The sequence below is a fragment of the Humulus lupulus genome, chromosome 9 (assembly GCF_963169125.1).
Source record: "Humulus lupulus chromosome 9, drHumLupu1.1, whole genome shotgun sequence".
NCBI lineage: Eukaryota > Viridiplantae > Streptophyta > Magnoliopsida > Rosales > Cannabaceae > Humulus > Humulus lupulus.
The window spans coordinates 45,368,372-45,375,396 of NC_084801.1; the positions used below are offsets into that span (position 1 = coordinate 45,368,372).

The 7,025-nt window shown below is 36.5% G+C and overlaps 1 non-coding gene across 1 annotated transcript; it reads right to left on the reverse strand.

Annotated features, from left to right (window-relative positions):
- Positions 1-6,139: 6,139 nt before the first annotated feature.
- Positions 6,140-6,246, reverse strand: LOC133802794 (small nucleolar RNA R71). Its single transcript, XR_009877541.1, has one exon. It is a non-coding gene; the product is annotated as a small nucleolar RNA R71 (small nucleolar RNA).
- Between the last annotated feature and the right edge of the window lie 779 nt (positions 6,247-7,025).

Here is a 7,025-nt window from a genome sequence, read left to right on the forward strand (position 1 = left end):
AGAGTACTTGGGGCAGTAAGTTGTGATAAAATCCCAAGTTCAGTTAAATGATCTTGGAACTGCATATCCAAATATTCTCCACCCCTATCAGATCGCAAGAACTTTAACATTTTAACTAGTTGGTTCTGAGGCATTGCTGGGAATTCTTGAAACTTTGAAAATGTTTCTGATTTCCTATGCATTTCTATATGCCTATGAATGTTGCCGGTTAATTAGATTGTTGAACAACCAACTCCCCGAGCTCAACAGTCAATACGAAATTTGATGAGTTTGTGTCTTACACAACATCAATATCAGCAATCTGATCAGGACTGTCCGGAATATCCCAAACTTGCCTATGATTCACTTCTTCAATGTAACGACCCAACTATTCTAGACCTTGGACCATTAATAACTACTATACTAATTTTAAAGAAAACTCACAAGTGAAATAATCATAACTTCATTGAAACTTGTAAAACAAATGTTAAACTACATAAAAATTAAAGTAGGATATGGGATCCCATTGTTTTTAAAATAAAAACATAACATAACTTTAAATAAATGGGTTACAAAATTAAGTGTGGAAAATAAATATAAAACATAATTTTTAAAAGACTAGGAAGCAACTTTATCCTCGAATCGAACACTCAATCCACGGATTCCATCCTGCCTCAATACACATCCCCAAGCTGCCATGAACCTTTTCCGCTGCCAAATTATTTTCCTGCGCATATTAAACATAAAGGAATGAGGCTAATGCCCAACAAGGAAAATCTACTACAAGCATGAAACATGTACATACACATAGACTATAAACTATAAACATGTATCTATAAAGACATACATCATATAAGACTATATTATTAATGGCCATTAAAACATGTGATAAACCATCTACGTCCCCTTTCTAATATCTGAGGTAGGTTAGATCACATGGTAAATTTATGATAATCCATCTACGTCCCCTGTCTAATATCTGAGGTAGGGTAAATCATAACCTTGAAACATAAGAAAACATAACATAACATACTATAGCATAACTTATCATAACATATCAACATAGCATATAAGCATATAAAACTATCCTATTTTCCTTACCAATGTACTAGGATGATGAGAACAAAGTCGGGATTTTGGAACACTCCTAAATACCATAATAGAGAGGTGAGTAAACTAAGGAATAGAGATGAAAAGAATAACTACACCATCGAAATGATACTTACCAACAAGAATCTTACGTTCAAGATCTTAGATGCCTAACCAAGAATAGAGAATACGAGTTAGGATTTGAGTAGAAAAACTATAAGACAATACAGAAAGGAACTAGACTAAGGAATACCTTGAATGCTTCTATGACCGAACTACACCTCGAACCGAAATATACTACAAACCTTACTTCCCAAGTGTTTATTAAGCTTATAATGATTAAGCTTATAACCCCAACCCAAGTGTTTAACACTCTAAAGTACTCCTAGCCGCTTGTAGGCTTTGAACTCAGCTTGATGAATCAAGAAATGGCTGGGTACTAGGTCATATTTATAGAGTTCAAGAATGAAAAGATCTTCATTTAACTTGAATAAAATAATGGCTTTTTAATTGAAAAATATTTGAATAATCGTTCAGCAGAGGCTGAAGACTCGGTCAGAAAGATGCTGGACTTATCAAGAGGTTGAGGATTGAAATGAGGTCGGTTTCAAAATGATTCAAATTTTATGCCCTAGGGCCGATATATCGCCCACTATAGGCGATATATCGCCTGGCTTCATATGCCTGAGGCTCGTCGAGGTTGTCATGCGAAGCTACGTGTTTTTCGTATCCCTGTATGGCGATATATCGCCCCCTAGAGCTGCGATATATCGGCATACGCTGAAATATTATACACGTAATTACACTTTTTTAGCCTAATTTGAATTGAGTAAATAGCCTTGACTAAGTCCTTTAACAATTTCAAAGCTGCTGGCAGACCCTACGATGTTCAAATATTACTCTTAATAAACTTATTCCTCAAAAATACTTAATTCTCATTAAACATACACAAGACAAGTGTTAATATCTTATTGGGTCTATCTAAACCTTATAATATAATAAATATCACCTTCATAATCAGTCATATTATTCAAACCTTAGTTTATAATTAATATTCTTAAACTGTAGGTTAAACTTAGAAAATCTGCAAGTGTTACTATGAGTGTCCAACTAAGTCCCGGTTTGAACCAAAATCCACAGTCATAAATATACTACAACTACTACTACTATCTCACTAGCTAAGTAAAGTTCCTGGACTCTACATTCAACTACTTTCCAAGCTTGACCTCTAAGTAGATCATTAAGATAGAAAACATGTGTAGCTTGGCTAGCAAGTATGTACGGTTCATCTTTATACCATTCACCGCTCACATTTATACTGGTGACATTATTTTCAATAATTGTTTTCTTTTTTTTTTTTGGGTCCGGGTTGAACCATTTTCATTGAAACAATACCACTGAATATACACCAATATAAGATACCTCCAATATCTCTTCAAGTTGTCCTTAATAGTTAAAACCTTCTGTCCCATCAACACACACTCCACTATTTTGTGTAATATGATTTTGATCTCGAATGTGTGTAACATATAGAACCCCATTCACTATACATGCTTGATAGGAGTACGCCAAAAGATCAGAACCAGATGCCGAAGCTTGTAACTCATCCCCATTCTCTAATGACCCGAGCTGGTGCAAGTCATATATCTAAATATACCGAAACATATTATAATAAGAAGCTTATAATTCAATCTAACAACAAAGAATTACGTAGGTATATATAAATTACCTTTTCGTGAAACCAGAAACGAAACTCTTTTTTGTGCAAAAGGTTATGATCGCCCAATTGTTCCCTCAGTTTGATCTCACGAAGGTGTTCGCTGTTGATTAACATAGTGTTACAGTTCAAAGATGTTACATTAAAAACAACATAAAAAAATATAATTAAATTAATCTACTCTAGATAGACTTCAATTTCAGAAGAATTCTCCCGTATGAACCACTTAGCTATATTCCAAGTCTTTTCTTCAAGAGGCACTTGAAATCCCTTACTCAATGGACGACATTGGGATTGAGACACTGATAGGTGGCATGGATAATAAACTATATCTGCATTTCGATCTGGATGATTAAATTTGGTTTCCACGCCTTTGAAATACATGGAACAAAATGTTAAAGTCTCATCTGGCACATATCCTTCAGCAATGGACACTTTTGGACGAGCTTTATTCCTGACGTAATTTTTTAATTTCTTCATATATCTTTCAAAAGGATACATCCACCTCATAAATATCGGCCCAACCAATAAAGCCTCTTCTAGAAAATGCAAGACCAAATGTATCATTATGTCAAAGAATGCTGGAGGAAAAATCAACTCCATTTTGCATAAGAGGTGAATGACCTCCCTTTCAGCTTTCTCCATATAATTTACATTCAAGGTCCGCGAACATAATTGTCTTAAGAAACTTGTGGATACCCACTGGAAGTAATCGTTGCATTATCACATGACAGTCGTGTTACTTCAACCCAATGATATTTGATTCATTATCAGTCACTTTCTTCTTCAAGTTCGAACAAAAACCATCTGGCAGTTTAATACCTTTTAGAAATTGAAGAAATTCTCGCCTATCTTCAGGAGTAAACACGTAAGGAGCATGTGGTTTCATTAACTTTTTATTCTGATCTTCATATATCCACAATGTGTTCCTAACTCCCATCTTCTTTAGATCATGTCTTGCATTTGTAGTGCCTTTGGACTTATCGTTATCCAAGATAGTACCAAGGACACTGTCACATACACTCTTCTCAACATGCATAACATATATGTTGTGTTTTAACTCGTTCGTACTCCAGTAGTCAAGTTCGTAAAAGATGCTTTTTTCCTCCAGTTACTATCCTCCGCACCTCTTTTTCGTTTTAAACCACCAAACCTCTCATGTTTCCCCGAGACTTGAGGTGGTAGAGCATTAACTTTATCTAAGATATCCTGACAAGTAAACTTTCTTGGAGGATGTCTTCTCTCAACTTTGCCATCGAATTGAGTATTGTCGAGTCTAGTTTTTGTCATGTTTAGGTGATGTTTTAAGTAGTCTTTTATTTCATTTTTCTTTCATTTAGTGCGGGTTTATGCTTTGTTTGTTTGTCTTTGTGAATATAAGGAAGAATTGAGCACTTAGAGGAAAATGTCAAAGAAAGAGAAGAAATAACCAAGTTTTTCTACATATTTTGAGAAAGAATGGATCTCAACATAATTTGGAAGTGTTGATGAATTTTTGGGATGAAAACTTTAAAAATTGAGAAATCCCTTAAGAGCCACGGCATGAGCAAAGTAGAGCCGCAGCTAGGTGGTGAAACAGAACCATTATTTTGAAGGAGATTCTCGGGCCGCGGCATGGCTAGATAAGGTTGCAGCATTGATGGGCATCAACCCAGAATTCGTCGACGCGGGCCGCGGCATGGCTGCATAATGCCGTGGCATGGAGAGAACATTTCGCCCAGGAATTTAGACACGGGCCGCGGCATGGTGAAAGTAGAGCCGCGCCGCGCCTCTTTTAAAAAATTGAATCCTAGGTTTTAATATGGCAAAAAACACAAAACAAAAAGACGTACGGACTGTGGAGGAGTTCTGGTTTTGAAGGCTGAAGGCTTGGAGTATTTTTACATGTTTTTCTTCTTCTTCCTGATGTTATCTTTAATTTTTGTTGTGATTAGCATTATGATTATGAACTAATTTTCTGTTTAGGATGTTTAATTGAATCACTTGAACCCCTATTATGAACTAATGCAATTTCAATTCTCTTCTTCTTCAATCTTATTCAATTCCATATAACCTGTTCTTATAGACTGATTATTGATTGGCCATCTATAGTCAGACATACATGTTTTTAAGTCAAAATCTGAGAAGTGAGATTTAAATCTGCTGTGGTTATATTGGACATAATTCTAATTTAGAACGAAAGTATCTGAGTTAATTGTGTAACTGTTTATTAAGTTGTCAAGATTAATGCTATCTTTGTGGTTCAATTTACCATAGAAATATAGGAAATTGTCACCTAGGTTGAGTTTATAATTCATAGTATGATTATAGGCTGTTGTATCAACTTGTTAATTGAATTAGGTAAAAAGAAGAAGAACTCATACTTTGCATTAGGGAATAATAGGGAGGATAGTTGATGAGATTAAATATCCTATTTGTTTCTTCAGTGGTTAAATTAAAAGTTTTACTATTAGTTGTTATTCCATTTAATTTTCAATTATTGTTTCTCCACTTTATAGTTTCTTTTGCTGTGTTTACAAAAATCAAGAATTTTAATTTATCAAATAGAATAAGAAATTAATTGACTGGTAATTGATAAATCAGTCCTTGAGGACGATACTTGGTTTTTACCATTTTATTACAAATTGCGACTGTGTGTACTTGCATAGCAAAAATATCGCAACAAGTTTTTGGCGCCGTTGCCTGGGACTGAAAATAATTATCAATATCAGTCAAATTAATTTTTAATTTGATTTTAATTTCTCTTGTTTCTGATCTGTTCAGTTGCTTAATTTATCTATCTCAGGTGAACTGTGTTATATGCGTAGCAGAAGAGGAGCAGACAGTCTTGTTCCTTTGAATCCTGAGATTGAAAAGTCTTGCAAGCAAAACAGAAAGAACAAGAGGGAGGCCCAGAAATCTGTGAAGATGGCACAGAATGATGGGGATGGCAGGAATGTTCTAATTCCTGGAATTGTACAAGGGGGTCAGGCTCAGAACAATGCTGAGAGGAGCCTGAGAGATTATGTACTGCCCACTCTGACGGGAGTACAAAACAGTATACGCCCACCAGCTATAGAGGCTAACAACTTTGAAATCAAGCCAGCTATTCTACAAATGGTGCAATCCTCTGTGCAATTTAATGGGTTGCCTTCTGAAGATCCTCACACCCATTTGTCTAATTTTCTGGAGTTGTGTGGAACCTTCAGATACAATGGGGTGAGTGATGACGCAATTAAACTTAGGCTTTTCCCATTTTCTCTGAGGGACAGAGCTAAAAGTTGGCTGAACTCGTTGCAACCAAACTCTATTGTCACCTGGCAAGATCTAGCTCAGAAGTTTCTGTCAAAACTCTTCCCTCCGTCTAAAGCTGCTAAATTGAGGGGAGAGATCAACAATTTTTGCCAGAATTATGGAGAGTCTTTGTATGAAGCTTGGGAACGGTTTAAGGAACTCTTGAGAAGATTTCCTCATCATGGCATTGAACAGTGGATGCTAGTAAAGAATTTTTACAATGGTTTATGTCCTATAACCAGAACCATTATTGATGCTGCAGCGGGTGGTACGTTTATGAGCAAGAGTGCAACTGGTGCTTATGAGCTGCTGGAGGACATGGCCACAAACAATCATCAGTGGTCAGAAGAAGGATCATCAGGAGTCAGAAAGGTAGCTGGGGTGCATGAGCTGGATGCAATCACTGCTCTAACAGCACAAGTAGCCTCCTTGACGAAACAGTTACAACAGAGCAATGTATCTGCTAATGCGGTTCAAATGGCAGCCAGGTGTGAAATCTTTGATGGTCCTCATTTTTTTGATCAGTGTCCTACCAATATTAATAATAACATTCCGATGGATCAAGCTCAGGTTCAAGCGGTGGGAAACTTTCAGAGGCCAGTAAATAATCCATTCGCCAATACTTACAATCCAGGGTGGCGAAATCATCCTAATTTTTCTTGGAGGAATAATTAGGGCCAGCAGCCTCAGTTTCAGGGGCAATTTCAGAATAATATGCCTCAGCCACCAATGCATCAAGGCTCTTCATCACAACAGCCTAGGCCTCAATAGTCAATGAATCAAGCTCCACCTGACTGTGCATGTTTTGAAATTCTTTTTCACTGTAGCCTAGGTGAATAATTCCTGTAGCTGCATGCAAGGTTCTGTTGGTTTTTGTGGGCATGAAGGGTGAAAGCCTTTTAGGTTAGGGTATCGCTAGTAGTAGAAAACCATTTAGGGACACGGTTTACAGGATGCATTTTCTGGG